Source organism: Aegilops tauschii, chromosome 3 (genome assembly GCF_002575655.3).
Source record: "Aegilops tauschii subsp. strangulata cultivar AL8/78 chromosome 3, Aet v6.0, whole genome shotgun sequence".
In the NCBI taxonomy this organism is placed as follows: Eukaryota; Viridiplantae; Streptophyta; class Magnoliopsida; order Poales; family Poaceae; genus Aegilops; species Aegilops tauschii.
This window is the reverse complement of record NC_053037.3, coordinates 36,563,343-36,568,589: the sequence shown is the minus strand read 5'-3', so window position 1 is coordinate 36,568,589 and position 5,247 is coordinate 36,563,343.

Genomic DNA, 5,247 nt, shown 5'->3' with positions numbered 1-5,247 from the left:
GAAAATGGTTTTCCAAGCTCATGCCCGGGTCGAGAGATATGAAGTCTTCGACAAGTTCTTCAACTGTAAAATGGAGGAGAATAGTTCTGTTAGTAAGCACATACTCAGAATGTCTGGGTTACACAACTGCTTATCCCAGCTGGGAGTTAATCTCCCGGATGACGCGGTCATTGACAGAATCCTCCAGTCGCTTCCACCAAGCTACAAGAGCTTTGTGATGAACTTCAATATGCAGGGGATGGAAAATACCATTCCTGAGGTATATTCAATGCTGAAATCAGCGGAGGTGGAGATCAGAAAAGAACATCAAGTGTTGATGGTGAATAAAACCACTAAGTTCAAGAAGGGCAAGGGTAAGAAGAACTTCAAGAAGGACGGCAAGGGAGTTGCCGCGCCCGGTAAGCCAGTTACTGGGAAGAAGTCGAAGAATGGACCCAAGCCTGAGACTGAGTGCTTTTATTGCAAGGGAAGTGGTCACTGGAAGCGGAACTACCCCAAATACTTAGCGGACAAGAATGCCGGCAACACCAAAGGTATATATGATATACATGTAATTGATGTGTACCTTACCAGTACTCATAGTAGCTCCTGGGTATTTGATACCGGTGCGGTTGCTCATATTTGTAACTCAAAACAGGAACTACGAAATAAACGGAGACTGGCGAAGGACGAGGTGACGATGCGCGTCGAGAATGGTTCCAAGGTCGATGTGATCGCCGTCGGCACGCTACCTCTGCATCTACCTACGGGATTAGTTTTAAACCTCAATAATTGTTATTTAGTGCCAGCTTTGAGCATGAACATTGTATCTGGATCTCGTTTAATTCGAGATGGCTACTCATTTAAATCCGAGAATAATGGTTGTTCTATTTATATGAGAGATATGTTTTATGGTCATGCCCCGCTGGTTAATGGTTTATTCTTGATAAATCTCGAACGTGATGTTACACATATTCATAGTGTGAATACCAAAAGATGTAAAGTTGATAACGATAGTCCCACATACTTGTGGCACTGCCGCCTTGGTCACATTGGTGTCAAGCGCATGAAGAAGCTCCATGCAGATGGACTTTTTGGAGTCTCTTGATTACGAATCATTTGACACGTGCGAACCATTCCTCATGGGTAAGATGACCAAGACACCGTTCTCCGGAACAATGGAGCGAGCAACCAACTCATTGGAAATCATACATACCGATGTGTGCGGTCCAATGAGTGTTGAGGCTCGCGGAGGATATCGTTATGTTCTCACTCTCACTGATGACTTAAGTAGATATGGGTATGTCTACCTAATGAAACACAAGTCTGAAACCTTTGAAAAGTTCAAGGAATTTCAGAGTGAGGTTGAGAATCAACGTGACAGAAAAATAAAATTCTACGATCAGATCGTGGTGGAGAATATTTAAGTCACGAATTTGGTACGCACTTAAGGAAATGTGGAATAGTTTCACAACTCACGCCGCCTGGAACACCTCAGAGAAATGGTGTGTCCGAACGTCGTAATCGCACTCTATTGGATATGGTGCGATCTATGATGTCTCTTACCGATTTACCGCTCTCATTTTGGGGCTATGCTTTAGAGACTGCCGCATTCACTTTAAATAGGGCTTCATCGAAATCCATTGAGACGACACCATATGAATTATGGTTTGGGAAGAAACCTAAGCTGTCATTTCTAAAAGTTTGGGGATGCGTTGCTTATGTTAAGAAACTTCAACCTGAAAAGCTCGAACCCAAGTCGGAAAAATGCGTCTTCATAGGATACCCTAAGGAAACTATTGGGTATACCTTCTACCTCAGATACGAAGGCAAGATCTTCGTTGCCAAGAACGGGTCCTTTCTGGAGAAGGAGTTTCTCTCGAAAGAATTGAGTGGGAGGAAAGTGGAACTTGATGAGGTGATAATCACCCCTTCCGAACTGGAAAGTAGCGCAGCGCGGGAAGATGTTCCTGTTGTGCCTACACCGACTGGGGAGGAAGTTAATGATGATGATCATGAAGCTTCGGATCAAGTTACTACTGAACTTCGTAGGTCCACAAGGACACGTTCCGCACTAGAGTGGTACGGCAACCCTGTCCTGGAAATCATGTTGTTAGACAACGGTGAACCTTCGAACTATGAAGAAGCGATGGCGGGCCCGGATTCCGACAAATGGCTAGAAGCCATGAAATCCGAGATAGGATCCATGTATGAAAACGAAGTATGGACTTTGACTGACTTGGCCGATGATCGGCGAGCCATAGAAAACAAATGGATCTTTAAGAAGAAGACGGACGCGGATGGTAATGTGACCATCTACAAAGCTCGACTTGTCGCTAAGGGTTATCGACAAGTTCAAGGGGTTGACTACGATGAGACTTTCTCACCCGTAGCGAAGCTGAAGTCCGTCCGAATCATGTTAGCAATTGCCGCATACTATGATTATGAGATATGGCAGATGGACGTCAAAACGGCATTCCTTAACGGCTTCCTTAAGGAAGAGTTGTATATGATGTAGCCGGAAGGTTTTGTCGATCCTAAGAATGCTAACAAAGTATGCAAGCTCCAGCGCTCAATCTATGGGCTGGTGCAAGCATCTCGGAGTTGGAACATTCGCTTTGATGAGATGATCAAAGCGTTTGGGTTTACACAGACTTATGGAGAAGCCTGTGTTTACAAGAAAGTGAGTGGGAGCTCTGTAGCATTTCTCATATTATATGTGGATGACATACTATTGGTGGGAAATGATATAGAATTCTTGGAAAGTATAAAGGCCTATTTGAATAAGTGTTTTTCAATGAAGGACCTTGGAGAAGCTGCTTAGATATTAGGCATCAAGATCTATAGAGATAGATCGAGACGCCTCATTGGTCTTTCACAGAGTACATACCTTGACAAGATATTGAAGAAGTTCAATATGGATCAGTCCAAGAAGGGGTTCTTGCCTGTATTGCAAGGTGTGCAATTGAGCACGGCTCAATGCCCGACCACGGCAGAAGATAGAGAAAAGATGAGTGTCATCCCCTATGCCTCGGCCATAGGGTCTATTATGTATGCCATGCTGTGTACCAGACCTGATGTAAACCTTGCCGTAAGTTTGGTAGGAAGGTACCAAAGTAATCCCGGCATGGAACACTGGACAGCGGTCAAGAATATCCTGAAGTACCTGAAGAGGACTAAGGATATGTTTCTCGTTTATGGAGGTGACGAAGAGCTCGTCGTAAAGGGTTACGTCGACGCTAGCTTCGACACAGATCTGGATGACTCGAAGTCACAAACCGGATACGTGTATATTTTGAATGGAGGAGCAGTAAGCTGGTGCAGTTGCAAGCAAAGCGTCGTGGCGGGATCTACATGTGAAGCGGAGTACATGGAACACTGGAGCACAGGAAGCAGTCTGGATGAAGGAGTTCATTACCGACCTAGGGGTGATTCCCAATGCGTCGGGCCCGATGACTCTCTTCTGTGACAACACTGGAGCTATTGCCCTTGCGAAGGAGCCCAGGTTTCACAGGAAGACCAGGCATATCAAGCGTCGCTTCAACTCCATTCGTGAAAGTGTTCAAAATGGAGACATAGATATTTGTAAAGTACATACAGACCTGAATGTAGCAGATCCGTTGACTAAACCTCTCCCTAGAGCAAGACATGATCAACACCAGGACGCAATGGGTGTTCGATTCATCACAATGTAACTAGATTATTGACTCTAGTACAAGTGGGAGACTGTTGGAAATATGCCCTAGAGGCAATAATAAATGGTTATTATTATATTTCTTTGTTCATGATAATTGTCTATTGTTCATGCTATAATTGTATTATCCGGAAATCGTAATACATGTGTGAATACATAGACCACAATGTGTCCCTAGTAAGCCTCTAGTTGACTAGCTCGTTGATCTACAGATAGTCACGGTTTCCTGACTATGGACATTGGATGTCATTGATAACGGGATCACATCATTAGGAGAATGATGTGATGGACAAGACCCAATCCTAAGCATAGCATAAAAGATCGTGTAGTTTCGTTTGCTAGAGCTTTTTCCAATGTCAGGTATCTATTCCTTAGACCATGAGATCGTGCAACTCCCGGATACCGTAGGAGTGCTTTGGGTGTGCCAAACATCACAACGTAACTGGGTGACTATAAAGGTACACTGCGGGTATCTCCGAAAGTGTCTGTTGGGTTGGCACGGATCGAGACTGGGATTTGTCACTCCGTGTGACGGAGAGGTATCTCTGGGCCCACACGGTAATGCATCATCATAATGAGCTCAATGTGACTAAGGCGTTAGTCATGAGATCATGCATTGTGGTACGAGTAAAGAGACTTGCCGGTAACGAGATTGAACAAGGTATTGGGATACCGACGATCGAATCTCGGGCAAGTAACATACCGATTGACAAAGGGGATTGTATACGGGATTGATTGAATCCTCGACATCGTGGTTCATCCGATGAGATCATCGTGGAACATGTGGGAGCCAACATGGGTATCCAGATCCCGCTGTTGGTTATTGACCGGAGAGGCGTCTCGGTCATGTCTGCATGTCTCCCGAGCCCGTAGGGTCTACACACTTAAGGTTCGGTGACGCTAGGGTTGTAGAGATATGAGTATGCGGAAACCCGAAAGTTGTTCCGAGTCCCGGATGAGATCCCGGACGTCACGAGGAGTTCCGGAATGGTCCGGAGGTGAAGAATTATATATAGGAAGTCCAGTTTCGGCCACCGGGAAAGTTTCGGGGGTTATCGGTATTGTACCGGGACCACCGGAAGGGTCCCGGGGGTCCACCGGGTGGGGCCACCTGTCCCGGAGGGCCCCATGGGCTGAAGTGGGAAGGGAACCAGCCCATAGTGGGCTGGGGCGCCCCCCATGGGCCTCCCCCCTGCGCCTAGGGTTGGAAACCCTAGGGTGGGGGCGCCCCACTTGACTTGGGCGGTAAGTTACCCCCCTGGCCGCCCCCACCCCCATCCAGATGGGTTCTGGCCGGCGCCCCCCCTCCCAGGGGGCCTATATAAAGGGGGGAGGGCAGTAGGATTACAGCCTTGGGCGCTTCCCTCCTCCCCTGCTACACCTCTCCCTCTCGCAGAAGCTCGGCGAAGCCCTGCCGAGACCCGCTACATCCACCACCACGCCGTCGTGCTGCTGGATCTCCATCAACCTCTCCTTCCCCCTTGCTGGATCAAGAAGGAGGAGACGTCGCTGCACCGTACGTGTGTTGAATGCGGAGGTGTCGTCCGTTCGGCACTCGATCATCGGTGATTTGA